This window comes from Bombyx mori, chromosome 4 (assembly GCF_030269925.1).
Source record: "Bombyx mori chromosome 4, ASM3026992v2".
Classification (NCBI taxonomy): Eukaryota; Metazoa; Arthropoda; class Insecta; order Lepidoptera; family Bombycidae; genus Bombyx; species Bombyx mori.
The window spans coordinates 18,318,318-18,334,899 of NC_085110.1; the positions used below are offsets into that span (position 1 = coordinate 18,318,318).

The 16,582-nt window shown below is 42.5% G+C and overlaps 1 protein-coding gene across 1 annotated transcript in view; it reads left to right on the plus strand.

The window, feature by feature from the left end:
• Positions 1 to 13,821: 13,821 nt before the first annotated feature.
• The window catches only part of LOC101741569 (nephrin), a 396,854-nt gene continuing 394,093 nt past the window's right edge, over positions 13,822 to 16,582 (plus strand). The window contains exon 1 of the mRNA XM_038010776.2: positions 13,822 to 13,981. The gene's annotated coding sequence lies outside the window, so the exon portion shown is untranslated. The remainder of the gene's footprint in view (positions 13,982 to 16,582) is intronic.

Below are 16,582 nucleotides of genomic sequence, written 5' to 3' on the forward strand. Positions count from 1 at the left end.
AGTCCCGCCATCAATACTTAATAGATCTTTAGAAATTTTGTTTGCCATTCCATATGCTCTTGTGTTCGACACACCTGAACTCCGCAGTAAGTTGACTTAAGATTGCGCTTAGATCGGAACCTGGCTTGTGACTAACTAGGCGAAGTAATTAAATGCTTTAAAGCCTAACACATATCAGTTAATCATTTCATTTTGGTAATACATTTCAACATCCAATCTTGAACGATCCAGTCTTGATATATACTTACAAAAAATAATATTTCTACTAAGTTTGTCTATGACACACGTCCATGTAGAGTACATTAATGTTTAGTCATTTATTTATTTCATTCTTGTATTTTATTTAAGTTTAATGACTTAAATTGAATGAGAATTCAAATTTTGAGAAATAGTTTTTAGTAAAGCATATGTTTTATACATATTAACTTAACTGTTAAAATTTAAAGAATAACGAAAACTTAAAGTTTTTGCAAAACATACAGACAGAACTCAATTTAAATTATTATTTTTGTCTTGTTCAATGTCTTGTTAAATGTCTTGATTCATTTGTTTTTATATTGATTAATGTATCCGGTGTATATATAGTATACACTGTTACATACAAATACTGCTATAGTTTTATTAAAGTATAGAATGATAAAATGAATAGAGGAAAAACGAAAACCATTAGAGCACTATTTCGGTTTAGTTTCCGTATAGTTAAGCATTGTGTTACAAAATACCAGAACAGAAATAGGTCAATGCCACCCGACTATTGTGAATAGCAAATACGATGTAATTTCCCAGAGTGGGACGGTAATGGTGGACGACGAATGGGACGGATTTGGTAAGCTGTTGTGTGGGTTTTCGCGCATCTAATGTAATTAAAATGAAACAACCAAACTTTATAATAAACAGCTTTTATGTATTTATGAATAAACTGCAGAATATTCTGGAAGGAAAGGTGCAGAAAATCAAGGTTTTAATTATGGCTCTATTGTAAACGAAGTCAATTGTATTTAACGATGTTATCCTTACGCTGCATACTTCTAACGTTCTCCGACTAGAGAAGCTTAAGAAGGTTTATCCTAAGAAAGTAGTCCAGTTCATTCTAGATCTGGATCTGGACTAAGGCATTGAATACTTCCAAGTGGTCATATTAGATTTGTGTGGGCTTTATAATCCCAACGCACCCTTTTACACTAATATTTCTTTACCGATCATGAGCTATTTAAAACTAAATTATTCGAGTTTGGTTAACAAAATCTCGAGATTCAAAATTTTTATTTCCGGAACAGCAACAGAAGACAATTATTTGCTTTATATTATGCAACTTGATGATAACATTTCGAGATAAAGTTTAAAGTGTATTCCTAGATTTCGCGAAACGAGATGTTGAGATGCCGACGAGCGATTTACAGATGAAGCCTCGAGGCAGACGTGCCCGGTTCTCTAAACGTTGAGGCTAAAGTCAACCTGTATTAAATTAATTTTATTATCCACACTTGTTTCCACACTTTTTGAAAAAAATCATAGTTTTTCGTTAGAAAGCCCAGATTCACTAAATAACCATCGAAATTTGAAGATAACTTCTTGATCGTACAAGAAATTAATAGATTCGTAAGAGAGCCGAAGTTACCTTGTTAATTGAGGTTAGCAGTGGCATTGCTAACAGTCGCAGTCATGGAGTAGTGGATGGCGGATAGGTATTTTCCCGCTAATTCTATACACAATTTTGCGTGCTTTACAAAAGAAATATCTGATCTAGCGTCATAAAATATATCATTCATTATCCTGCCCTTTTTCCAGTCACCTGGGGTCGGCGCAACATTTTTTCTCCTTCTGTACTCTTCTATCATATACCATATCTTTGCTCACTCCCCTCTTATCCATATCGTCTTTCACGCAATCCATCCATTTCTTCTTAGGTCTACCATTTCCTCTATATCCTTCCATATGCATAGTTAACATTCTCTTAGCAACCTCATTTTCATTTCGTCTCATCACAATGCATGTTCATACCATTCCAAACGCGCACTTCTCAGCTTCTCTGTCACAGGTGCCACTTTCAGACTTCCTCTAACATATTCATTCCGTATTCTAACCATTTTCGTTACTCCACACATCCATCGCAACATTCGCATCTCTGCTGCATGCAATCGCCTTTCATCTTATCGTCAAAAAATATATAAATTTATTTAATTACCATTGAAATAGATGAGCTCTTTCATGTTCAATTTGTTATTTATGTATTATGTACCTATGACTAGAAATCAAAATAAAAAAAGCTGGCAAAGATATAATTTATTCCTGGTAGAAACGTACTGTTGATTCTCCCTCCTATAAAACAATTAGGTGCAGATTCAAAAGTATAAGAAGCGATATCCAGATATCTCTTAAAGTTATAATATAATAGGTTATAAATTATATTGTGTTGCCTATGGGTTTCATTAAATGCAAAATCAGATTAGACATAGATCGTATATTCACCTACTGATTCCGTTCCTGGTTGATTCTGGATGAGGGCCGCCTTTCACGTGACCTTTCTAATAATTCCGATCATTTTTATTGTACCTGGCCCTTTCTGCCTAGTAAATGTTAGTGCTTATTGTCGGTTACAGCCCGTATTTGTTTGTTACGGATATTATAAAATAAAGTAGGGTGACTTGAGAATAGTTCGTGTTAGGTAATTTTTGACCAACACCTAAAAGGTAAGTTATTTCTTAACTATTTTACTCTCTTACTTCTACTCTACTTTTACTTTTTACTTACTACTTTTACTCTACTTTTGCTTTTTACTTACTACTTTTACTCTCTTACTCTCTGCAATATTGCGTGTGCCTTACAATCGTCAATGGGTTTCAGATTTCAGCTGCGAAAATAAATCCATGTTCATGAGTGCTCACGTTGGCAATCTCTTAGAAACTTGTTTCAATTTATAATAGCAGGGGTCAAGGTTGGGGTCAAACCACCAAGCTCTCAGCGTAAACAATAAAAAACGTATTTTTCTACTAAATTCGACATTCCATTTGATTTGTGGTACTTTTCGCTTTGATAAATAAGAGTGAATAAAATGTTTATTTTAGTTTCGAATCAACATTAAGGTGTGAGAAGATTGATCGGTTGCTAGATTTTATTGCCCTTTTATTGGCTAAGTTTTTTCAAGACTTTCATTGAAAACGGCTTTGAAGGTAATTGAGTTACTATAATATATTAAAGGGAATTTATTTGAATTATATATCCTCATTATTTCACTAAATCCATATCCATCCCGTCATTTTTATTGATTACTTAGATAGGTTGACGAGCTCACAGCCCACCTGGTTGTAAGTGGTTACTGAAGTCCATAGACATTTACGTAAATGCGCCACCCAGCTTGAGATGTAAGTTCTAAGGTCTCAGTATAGTTACAACGTCAGCCCCAAGCCGAAACGCATTACTACTTCACGGCAGAAATAGGCAGGGCGGTGGTACCTACCCGTGCGGACTCACAAGAGGTCCTACCACCAGTAAAAAGTGCTCGTGTTGTTACTTGTTAATCAATTTACTTTGATTTTTTATTAGAAATATCAATTTTACGGAACCCTTTCATCTGTGCACCTCACACTCGGAGCACTCGGATTAATAAAAATACCTTACAAACGTAAGCACATTCATTTCACCTATAGGAGCACAACGCGGTAAGTGTTACATAAAACACGGGTCGTCCGTCTTCTACCTTAGCAATAAAGTTCAATTTCATGCTAAAGTTCAAAGTAAAATTTACTCAGTTTCCCTGAAGCTTAAGGAAAAATATATCCGTGTTTAAATGTTCATAGATTAACGACAGTCGATCACAAACACTTTTGTTCCCATTTCTTTGTTGAAAAAGTATTATTATACTAAACAAACTGCCAGCTGGGACTCGAGCTTGAAGCCCTGTGGGCGGTTTTAATAGTTGAACGATGTAGAGAAAAACGGTAAGGCATGATTTTTCAAAGGAATTAAAAGAGAAATTAAAATGTAGCCGCCAGCTCAGCCGAGTTCCGATTGCATCGCCTTACAGTCCGGACGTGTTTTTACGAGAAACTGTCGCTGCCGTCGCGATCTTGTGTCTTGAGTTTCGCTGCATTGTCGTTGTCGCATCGATCGCGGCATTGTTGCGAATTCTTGACGCACTATCGCTGGCGTCGCGACCTTGTGTCGTAAAAGCAACTCGAACTTGTCGATTGTGCATTCGTAACGACTTCACATTATCACCCACTCATATCATTTATTAAATTTATTTATTTATTCGGCGAGCAAAACAGTCTCTTTCGAGACTAACCCCCCGCTGAGATCACCGCTTGTTGTGGCATTCTCACAACCCAGTGGGGCCCCACCTTCCCAACTCCACCCCAATCCTAGCCGACTGCCGTTTTCACGGCAAAGGCACTCCCCCCCCTTGGAGCTGGTAAAGCTCAGGGGGTGAACTCCTACTCAGGGGACTCGCCTTTCGGCGAGTGTGCCTTAAGTCCCGGGGACGCCCCCCCCGGGCAAAAACGTAAGATGGAAGAAGAACTTTTAGGGTTTCTCGGGTTACTTGCCGAGAAGTACCCGGTGTTATCAAACCTCACGGCCGAATTCGCGGCCTACAGGGCCGCCCGCGCGAGTCCCGCCCCGCCCGCGTCCCTCGCCGCGTCATTTCGAGCCGCGCAGTCATGCCCCGCCCCCAAACCCAATTTGAGCGCACGTACGCACGTAGCGACTCACGAAGCGCCTAGCGCCAACGAAGCGCCTAACGCACCCGCGACGTCATTCTCGCCAATATCATCCGTCGCGTCGTCCGTAATAAATAACTCAGGTTCAGACTCCGATACCGGATCGGAGATGGACTTCGAGTCCGCGACGAGCCCGCAGCCCGGAACCTCGGATGGGTTCCAAACGGTAAAACGCGGGAAAAAACGTACTCGCGCCGTGGAGTCCCGGAGCTCCACGACAAAACAAACCAAGTCAGCGACTGCCTCCCGTCCGCAGGTAGTCGTGACACCGGAGTCGGACTCCGGCCGCCGCGCAACCCCACCGCCGCGTCCCAAGCCCGCATCCGCGCAAAAAACCGTCGCCCCGCCCCCGCTGATTCTCCAGGAGAAGTCAGCGTGGAACCGCGTCTCCCAGGCCCTTCAGGCAAACAAAATAAATTATACCCATGCGCGTAACGTCGCGCATGGGATTCAGATAAAGGTCGCAACGCCGGGCGACCATAGGGCCCTCTCAGCATACCTCCGAAAGGAGAACATAGGTTTCCACACCTATGCTCTTCAGGAGGACCGCGAGCTCCGCGTAGTAATACGCGGAGTTCCGAAGGAACTCGACATAGAGTATGTAAGGGAGGATCTGACCGCTCAGTCCCTCCCGATAGTAAGTGTGCACCGGATGCACAACGGCCGCGACAAAAAACCATATAACATGGTTCTAGTCGCTCTAGAACCAACCCCGGAGGCCAAGAAAAAGATCGCATGTCTCGCGACAGTATGTGGCCTATCCGGGGTTACCATTGAAGCCCCCCATAGACGTGGCACTCCCGGACAGTGCCACAGATGCCAACTATATGGCCACTCGGCTCGGAATTGCCACGCGCGCCCCCGCTGCGTGAAGTGTCTCGGCGATCACGCCACGGTAGATTGCTCGCGAGTTAGGGAAACCGCGACCGAACCTCCAAGCTGTGTCCTATGCCTTAAGCAAGGGCACCCCGCGAATTACCGTGGATGTCCTAGGGCTCCGCGAAAACGTCCGACCCACCCAGCCCCCCGTACCGTCGGCCCAAAGACTTCGGTGCCTTCAGCACCGAAACCCGCCTTCGTACCGGCGGCGGTTCCCACCGTCTCGGCGTGGAATAAACCGCTGCCGTATACGAGGTCGGGAACACAAACCGCACCCCAGCCCCCGCTCGCGACACGTCCCGCGCCGCAGCCCCTGCTCGCACCTCCCCCCGCGCCCGCGTACCGTCCCCCGCAACCCTCAGCCGTCAACGACTTCACGCTCGTGCGCGACTTCGTCACGGCGGTCAACTTCGACCGTCTGCGATCGTTCGCAGACGCGTTGCGAAGGGCGGTAAACCCCGAACAACGGCTCGCGGCCGCGTTCGACTACATGGACGTTTACGAGTCCGTGGCCCGTACTTTCTAAAATCACCGGTAATCAATGGCGCAAAACGCTAGAGAGAAACCATATTCCCTTACGTTAGCATTCTACAATGCTAACGGACTCGCGCGACAACGCGATCAAATTTACGAATTCCTCCGCGACAATCTTGTAGATATTCTGCTAGTGCAGGAGACCTGCCTGAAGCCCTCGCGTCGTGACCCGAAAGTCGCGAATTACGTCATGGTTAGGAATGACAGACTCACCGCCTCCAAAGGCGGGACTGCCATTTACTATAGGCGGGCCCTGCACGTTGTCCCTCTCGATACCCCCTCGCTCTCACATATCGAGGCGTCAGTGTGCCGTATCTCGCTGACGGGACACCAGCCGATCGTCATCGCATCCGTCTATCTCCCCCCGGACAAGCCCCTTCTGAGCAGTGACATCGAGTCACTGTTCGGCATGGGAGACTCCGTCATCCTGGCAGGCGATTTAAATTGCCACCACACTAGGTGGAACTGCCACAGTTCAAACATAAATGGTAGGCGTCTCGACGCGTTTATAGACGACCTTACCTTTGAAGTAGTCGGTCCCCCAACTCCAACATGTTATCCGTATAACATGGCGCTCCGTCCGAGCACTATAGACCTGGCACTGCTGAGGAACGTAACTCTGCGCTTGCGTTCCATCGAAGCAATGTCAGAGCTCGACTCAGACCACCGACCTGTCGTTATGCAGCTCGGTCGCCCCCACAACCCAGTCACAGCTACGAGGACCATGGTGGACTGGAAGAAGCTGGGCAAATGCTTAGCAGATGCCGCTCCACCAATCCTCCCCTGCGGCCCGGATTCAACTCCCTCCCCCGAGGACACAGTCGAATCCATAAACATCATCACGGATCACATCTCTTCCGCGATCATAAGATCCTCAAAAGAAGTCGATGTGGAGGATAGCTTCCACCGCATCAGACTGTCCCCCGAACTTAGGAACCTCCTAAGAGTTAGAAACGCGGCAATCCGGGCCTACGATCAACTTCCCACGCACTCAAACCGGATTCGGATGCGTCGTCTACAGCGGGATGTAAAATCTCGCCTAAGCGACGCCCGAAATGAGAATTGGGATAGTTACTTAGAAGGACTCGCGCCCTCTCATCAAGCATACTGGCGACTAGCAAGGACTCTCAAGTCCGAAACTACCGCTACTATGCCTCCTCTCGTACGCCCTTCAGGCCAACCACCGGCTTTCGATGACGATGACAAGGCAGAGTTGCTGGCCGATGCACTGCAAGAGCAGTGCACCACCAGCACTCAATACGCGGACCCCGAACACACCGAGGCAGTCGACAGGGAGGTCGAGCGCAGAGCTTCCCTGCCACCCTCGGACGCGTTACCCCCCATTACCTCTGACGAAGTTAGAGAAGTAATAGACAACCTTCAACCTAAGAAGGCACCCGGCTCCGACGGCATCCGCAACCGCGCGTTAAAACTCTTACCAGTCCAACTGATAACAATGTTGGCTACCATCTTAAATGCTGCTATGACGCACTGCATCTTTCCGGCGGTATGGAAAGAAGCAGACGTTATCGGTATACACAAGCCGGGCAAACCGAATAATGAAACCGCTAGTTACCGACCGATTAGTCTCCTCCCAGCGATAGGCAAAATTTACGAACGGCTCCTTCGGAAACGCCTCTGGGACTTCGTTACCGCGAATAAAATTCTAATAGACGAGCAGTTTGGATTCCGCGCCAAACACTCGTGCGTACAACAAGTGCACCGCCTCACGGAGCACATCTTAATAGGGCTAAATAGGCGTAAACAAATCCCGACCGGCGCCCTCTTCTTCGATGTAGCGAAGGCGTTCGACAAAGTCTGGCACAACGGTTTGATCTACAAACTGTACAACATGGGAGTGCCAGACAGACTCGTGCTCATCATACGAGACTTCTTGTCGAACCGTTCGTTTCGATATCGAGTAGAGGGAACTCGTTCTCGTCCCCGTCATCTGACTGCCGGAGTCCCGCAAGGCTCCGCACTCTCCCCGTTACTATTTAGTTTGTATATCAACGATATACCCCGGTCTCCGGAGACCCATCTAGCGCTCTTCGCCGATGACACGGCTATCTACTACTCGTGTAGGAAGATGTCGTTGCTTCATCGGCGACTCCAGACCGCAGTAACCACCATGGGACAGTGGTTCCGGAAGTGGCGAATAGACATTAACCCCACGAAAAGCACAGCGGTGCTATTCAAAAGGGGTCGCCCTCCGAATACCACTTCGAGCACCCCACTCCCCAGTAGGCGCGTAAACACCTCCGCCGTTAGCCCCATCACTCTCTTTGACCAGCCCATACCGTGGGCCCCGAAGGTCAAATACCTAGGCGTCACCCTCGACAGAGGGATGACATTCCGTCCCCACGTAAAAACGGTACGCGATCGCGCCGCGTTTATACTAGGACGACTCTACCCAATGCTTTGTAGACGAAGCAAACTGTCCCTCCGTAACAAGGTAACCCTCTACAAAACTTGCATACGCCCCGTCATGACGTATGCAAGCGTAGTGTTCGCTCACGCGGCCCGCACCAACTTGAAACCCCTTCAGGTAATACAATCCCGATTCTGCAGGATAGCCGTCGGAGCACCATGGTTCCAGAGGAACGTGGACCTCCACGATGACCTGGAGCTCGACCCCGTCAGTAAGTATCTACAGTCGGCATCGCTGCGCCACTTTGAGAAGGCGGCACGACATGAGAACCCTCTTGTCGTGGCCGCCGGAAACTACATACCCGATCCTGTAGACCGTTTGGTAAACCGTCGACGTCGCCCAAAGCACGTCATCACGGATCCTCCTGATCCACTAACGGTGCTTTTAGGCAATACAAGCACCGGTCACCGTCCTCGCCGAACCCGTCGCTTGCGACGAAGGGCTCGACGAGCGAATTAACCCACAGACACAGCCCACTGAGTTTCTCGCCGGATCTTCTCAGTGGGTCGCGCTTCCGATCCGGTGGTAGATTCTGCGAAGCACTGCTCTTGCTAGGGCGGTGTTAGCAATTCTCCGGTTTGAGCCCCGCGAGCTCACCTACACAAGCTAGGGTAAGCTGAAATAGCCTCTCAAGGCTATCAGCATAGGTAGGAAAAAAAAAAAAAAAAAAAAGCCGCCAGCTGTTGCGAGTAGTTTAAAATACTGACTAGTGTATTAGTTTTTTTTTTATTGCTTAGGTGGGTAGTTGAGCTCACAGCCACCTGGTGTTAAGTGGTTACTGGACCCCTTGGAAACCTACAACGTAAATCGCCACCCACCTTGAGATACAAGTTCTAAGGTCTCAAGTATAGTTACAACGGCTGCCCCACCCTTCAAACCGAAACGCATTACTGCTTCACGGCAGAAATAGGCAGGGTGGTGGTACCCACCCGCGCGTACTTACAAGAGGTCCTACCACCAGTAATTACGCAAATTATAATTTTGCGGATTCGCACGGATAGGCGCTATTTTGCTTATTTTTGACACGAAGCTTTCACGAAGCACGAAGAAGTTTGAATCAATTAACGCTATAGCTTTAGCCAATAATTACACAATTAATACCAAAATAAATTAAAATTAAATAAATTAATACCAATTAAGACTAAGAGCTCATATCTGTAGTTGGGGAGCTATCTTAGTGATATCTATGGGCTCGAGTAGCTTCTCAACATTAGTTCGGCGTACGAGTGCTCATTGTTAATGGAAACTTATAAATTTAAACTGACAGTTTTTAAGTGATTCCTGTTCATAATACTGTCCGTCACTATATCGCGTAACCAAGGCAGGGCTGACAGTTTATTAATGTCACGAATTTGTATTTGAGCACTAGAATTATATATTTAGGTCCAGTATTGTTCGAGAGTAGACGTATTTATCTTTAGATCCTTCCATAACATTCATTGAAAGCCTTCAATAAATACAGGAGACAGTACGTGAGACACTGTTGAAGTGGCTTGCCTTAGGAAGGGTTTGTTTATATTTTGATCTATTAAAGAAAAGAAAAAAACTATTATCAAAATACACTTGTCGTGATGAAAGAGAGCATCAGTATTAATTTGAAATATTCATGTACCTACTGGTTCCAGAGATGCCGCAGTGACCAGGAAGCGCAGTTGGGAATTCGGAGTTGGATGGTGCGAGAGAAAAATATCTCTTGAAACACAATATGGAGTTTATCAGTTTGTAAGGATTTATTTATCTCAAATGCGGGTTGTACAGTAGTAAATTAGGCTCTGGTCATTAGTTGATTCTCGGGCTGTACAAAAACTATAAAACTAGTATTCAAATATACGGGCTATCTCATGCATTTGAATGTTTGATTGCTTCGTGGCAAAAGTAGACAGAAAATTGTGACTAGGTCGTGCAGTGTTTTATAGCGTACTATATACGTGTAAAACCTAACATATCGTAAAGCTGCGTGTATAATTTGAGATGAAATAGAATTCACTGTTACAAAATCTCTCTGGTAATTCTTAAGCTGCAACTACACTACAACTCAATAATAGAGCTGGATGTAGAGTTACGATGTCTGCTCCCAATTTTTCAATTTTTAAATAGGCTCAATTATCTCAGTACATAAATGAATGTAAAGGTTGTGACGTATAACTGAATTTTCAGGTTTCCGGAAATCGTGTTAGCAAATTTAATATGGTTTTAAAATACTCAATAACCACTTGTTCATAGATTAAAGTAAAGTGTCGAGGAACGTTTGCGAAATAAGATGGATTGTAAAGGGACGGACCCTCCGTTACTAGGTGGCGCTGCGTGGGAGTGTTTGTGTGGGTATTACCAGTTTAATGTATTTTGCAAAAGATTGAGATCCAGCTAGTGTTGAATAATCAACACTATTCTATTCACTTTTCTATGAAGAACATAGATTTGCTGGCAGGCCATGCTAACAAGCCCACCAGTAGATATACGGGCTTAATTTTATTATGATAGATACATATGATAGATACAAGTCGTCGTGGCCTAACGGATAAGACGTCCGATGCATTCGTGTTGAGCGATGCACCGGTGTTCGAATCTCAGGCGTACTCAACAAATGTTCACGATTGACTTCCACGGTGAAGGAATAACATCGTGTAATAAAAATGAAACCCGCAAAATTATAATTTGCCTAATTACTGGTGGTAGGAACTCTTGTGAGTCCGCGCGGGTGGGTACCACCACCCTGCCTATTTCTGCCGTAAAGCAGTTTGAAGGGTGGGGCAGCCGTTGTAACTATACTTGAGACCTTAGAACTTATATCTCAAGGTGGGTGGCGCATTCACGTCGTAAATGTCTATGGGCTCCAGTAACCACTTAACACCAGGTGGGCTGTGAGCTCGTCCCCTCATCTAGCAATAAAAAAAAAATGAATCATAGGATAATAATTTATATTATATATAATAATGTATATAATATATATTATACAAAGGCTGTAAATACATATACCAAGTATGCCCGTATGGCAATGTGACTTTTATAAATCTCGGTTACAAAAAAACATTTTTCCCAGAACAGTTACCATAGAAATAAGAAAAACAGCTTTTCACACATCAAAACACAAACAGGCTATCCTTTAAAGCTTTTCAAAACAAACAGCTCTACAGTACGGCTCCGTAGAGCGTGTCTCTACACTAATTTTTCATTCATCCCGACATTGCCCACTATCTGTGTTTGCATCGTATTTACAACTCCCTCGGACAGTTTAAAAGGAGTCAAAGAAAAGCCTATCTCTTTCGTTTACGCGTTTGCTATGATAACTTTGCCTGAACTTTATTTTTGGGTTCCCCTTAGTAATGTTAAAACCATATTTAAAGTTTTTATTGCGTGCAATGTGACTGAAATTAATGTATTATACCAAATAATTTTGTTGCTATAAATTAAACTTACAACACTTGTACGTTTTAGATGTCTATGTCCTGTTACCACTTAAAAACCGGTGGGCTGTGAGCTTGTCCAACCATCTATGCTATAAAAAAAAACCATACTGAATATTTCTTAGTGGACCAACCGTTGTGGCGAGGCTTGGGGGAGGCCTACGTCCAGCAATGGATATCTGTAGGCTGAAAGATAGATTGATAGATCAATCTAAGATAGATTGATAGATACAATCTATCTTTGTCAACAAACAAGAGAAGTCCCGACACTTCAATCACTTTTTCAATCAATTTTTGTCTTCAACTGTATAGGATAACTTTTTTTCCTACCTCTTCTAGTAGCCTCGAAGGGCTATTCTAGATTCACCAAGCTAATAGGTGAGCTCACGGGGCTCAAACCTGACATCGTTTCTAACACTAACCCTAGCAAGAGCAGTGCTTCGCAGAATCTACCACCGGATCGGAAACGCGACCCACTGAGAAGATCCGGCGAGAAACTCAGTAGGCTAACGAGAACTCGGCCAGCCTCATCACTATTACATTTATTTATGAACGTTTAGAAATGCCAGGTGTATAATCAAGCTACTGATTACGATCGTTTAGGTCAGTTTACTTTTTATGGCTCAAGGGGTCAGAGAACTGCTGTACTGAAGTAGCTACGCCTAGGATTTTATGTGGCATTGCCATTTAGCTGTGATAACTAAGAGCTTCCGAAGCTGTTTGAATTAGGTAAGCTGCGAGTTAGCGGTTAATTCAATCAATCAAAGCAACACAGTATTTACAAATCCACTACTGATATCATCCGATCCTTAATATACGGAGCCAACTGAAATACTAACACACACAAACAAAGTTCTTTATATGCGTTCACATGTGTGTTCAGTAGCAGGACTGTCAACGCTCCATTTTCGAGCGAATAAGGAATGTACGAACTAGTAGGAAGGCAATTACGGCGCGTCCTTACATACAATCTAAGCAGAGCTTTGCGCTCTAAACTTGAACATTGATTGGTGGAAATTTAGGACTTAAATCTTAAAGCATTTCGTTCTTAAGGCGTAATAACAGATAAGGTAATTAATTAAATACCGTTGCTTCGTTTAAATTGATTACAAGTATTTAAAAAAATCAAAAATAGGCTTTCTTGTTTTAATATTGGAAATAGCTTAATCAGTTTAACTACAATTTAAGGATCTTCTTAAAGGTAAGTTGCGCAGTAGACATTAAATTTGAAGCAGAAATTGCTAGGAAACAAAAAAAAAGTTTCTATGCAATACCTATTAATAACAAGTAAACGCCAAAGATGCATAATGCTAGCGAAATATGGTGATAAGCTAGCAGCAACTTTAGCGCAGAGTGTAAGTCGCGGGTAGTCATAAAAATTTCATTTGTCAATCTCAAAGCAAGTCTTGTAACTGCAACTTGTGTGGACATAGAGTAATTTTAGATGTGAACGGGAGCTTTATATATCGTCATTGAAAGAAAGAAAAACGTAACAATCATCGGCTTACGATCGCACTGATTTCAAATCTTGGTAACTTGGAGATACATTCATTAATATCTAGATAAGAGGATACGATGCTTCTCAGAGCAATTATTTTACATTAAATTTTCAATTATAAGTTTACACCGGATAAAATTTGTGATAATTTTATAAGTAAGCATTCCTAATATTCTAATATTGTGAAATGCAAAAGACAATTTTAATAAATGACCAAGATGACCAAAAATATCAAATATTTTTCTATCTTCCACTCATTAGCGTCAAAACGCTTCTGTGAACGCCCACCATTTCTTTAATCTTTGATGCAGCACCGCAGAGTCTTGCGCGGCGAGAGCTCAGTAGTAAACGAGACGGGGCGCCGGTAGGACGTGTCGCGAGCACAAGTCCAACCGAAACGCATCGATAGTGACATCGTGGAAAACGCAGTGAAAGTGTTTTTGTGTGTGATAACAAAATTTGACGTGATTATTAAGTGTCAGGTGCCTTTGGGTGGAAGTTTCTTATCAATAGACAGGTGGGTTTTAAAATTAGTTTTGATCGACAGTCTAGAAATGTGCCTGGTTATGTATTTAAATGTTGGATGGAAATCGGAAATAATATATCCTATTAGGTAATGGAGTTAAAATCGGTCGTGTTATCAAAGAATAATGGGGTTTCGATTATGTACGGTATTATTATTCGTTCACGTCACGATGATGGTGCGTGATTCGTTGCGGCGTATTGAAAAGAAAAACGAAGTGAGTAATTTTTTTGGAAAGCGTACCACGTTGGGCGCCAATAATCTGTAACTATACTTTGCGCACCGATACGTTTTTAGCATTTTACTGTTAACCCTAGAGTACCAAATTATCACATTTCTGATCTCATACTCACTTGTTTCTTCTTTGATGTGGTGCGAAGTCTCAATTGTATTAAAGGGACGGCTGCCTATCCCTTCAAACATGAAGTCATTAACACTTTGTACCAGATATAGACCGCTTATATTTATAGTACGCTTTACCGCCTCTAAATTAGTATGAAGTTTGTAAGCTGGTAAAATGAACGGCTAGTTCAATTGTGTAATTTTATTTTTTTTTCTCTACACTACACAATTTAAAAGAAAATTTACAACAAGTTTACAACTATGTTTTCAACCTAATACAACGTTCAAACATTTATTTTACTTACCGCCCAAGATCTTGTTTTCAACCTATCTGTGATTTCCTAGAAGTCAATTCACGAATAAATGTAGCCTCTAGTAGTGACTTGTAACCAGATACGCGGAGCTCAACTATTAACATGCTAAAATATTTTTAAATGAGTACAATTTTTCGTTATATTTCCTTCCTGTGTTGTGTAAATTCGTACAAAAACCTCCAATAAAATTGGTTTTGTAATTCTGGAAAAGTTTATGATTTGTATTATAATAAATTCCTTGTAATTACTTCAAAGTTGTTCTAACACAGTTTGTGTGACGAAAGACAGGAAATTCAAGATGTGTCGTGGAGCGTTATCCTTAATTTTTCTGAGGACGAGGAAGAGTAATTTGTTAATATTTGTACCTCTCGCTCCGAATTGTTGTTTGATAATTTCCAGTCATCCCTATATTTTTTTACTCATTATAATTCTTATTTTGTGGTTAAGGGACTAGGTAATTCTCGTAGCTCAGTTTCATCAGCTTCCTCAGATCTCCGACGCAGTGTTATGGCATTAGTTGAACTATATTTTTGGGATTCTTCTACTTTTGGGAATTGGTATATTTAAACTGGTTCTTTCGTACTGTTGTTACGTTTTTAGTCTTTTAGTTCATTTTGGCAATGTTTATAAAGTCAATTTATTCAATTTACTAATAGTAGGGCATATTTTGAGATTCTGAGCGTAGGTACCAGTATACTTCTGTTTTATACCGTGTAGCAGGTATAGTTTGAAGGGAAGTACGGCCATTATACAAATATTGGGACTGCGCTTTGATATGAAAAGATTTTGGAAATTACTTAACTTAACACCAGGTTGGTCGAGAGCTTATCTAATTATTTATAACTAAGAGTTACGATTTCAGTTATTTTTGTGAGTGCGGTTGGTTTCGTAATAGCTAATAATGTTATTAATTGTTATTTTTCAATAATATTTGACATTGGTTTACACATGCAACTCCTTTGAAAGTGTCTGTCTATATTTCGAAATAACACTTCTCTCTATGTATCTTCAGTTCGCTCTACCTCGCTGTCGCTTTAGGTTTCTTTTTATTATTCCGTTTGAGTTTTATATTTATTGTAGCAAAATATGATCGTAGTTAATTCAAGTTTAAAACATGCAAAAGATATTCTGCGAAACTTTTTGACTGAAGCTCGTTTGAGATTACTTAATTCACGAACTGATTGCTTTCCTTGAAATCTATATTAATATTCATTGAATAAAAAATAAAATTCAAGTGCTTAACAAAACCCTATTGCAGTGAAGAAGAAGCTTTTCACTTTTTTGATTCACGATATTTCTACATAAAAAACCAATTTTTTTTATGGAAGAGGATCTCTAAGAAATTTTTTTAATTGAATTTATATGAAGACAAATGATCCAACTTAGTGCTGGGCGGTTAGTTACCATTCCGCAAGGACGTCAGTGAGCCAAGGGCTACGTTAAGCCGTTGTCTACTGTTTTCCATACTCGTTCCATTCTATTTTACTGGTGGTAGGACCTCTTGTGAGTCCGCACGGGTAGGTACCACCACCCTGCCTATTTTTGCCGCGAAGCAGCAATGCGTTTCGGTTTGAAGGGTGGGACAGCCGTTGTAATTATATTGCCTGTCACAGATGACAGGCAGTCCCAGAGGACTTCTTGTGAGTCCGCGCGGATAGGTACCACCACTCCGTCTATTTCTGCCGTGAAGCAGTAATGTGTTTCGGTTTGAAGCCCACCCTTCAGCCGTTGTAACTATACTCGAGACCTTAGAACTTATATCTCAAAGTGGGTGGCGCATTTACGTTGTAGAGGTCTATGGGCTCCAGTAACCACTTAACACCAGGTGGGCTGCGAGCTCGTCCACCCATCTAACCAATAAAAATAAAATAAAAAATCGTATGAAAAGAAATTGTCGTAGTGCCCGGAAAATATTGCAGAGTAGCTTATTCCAGAGTCG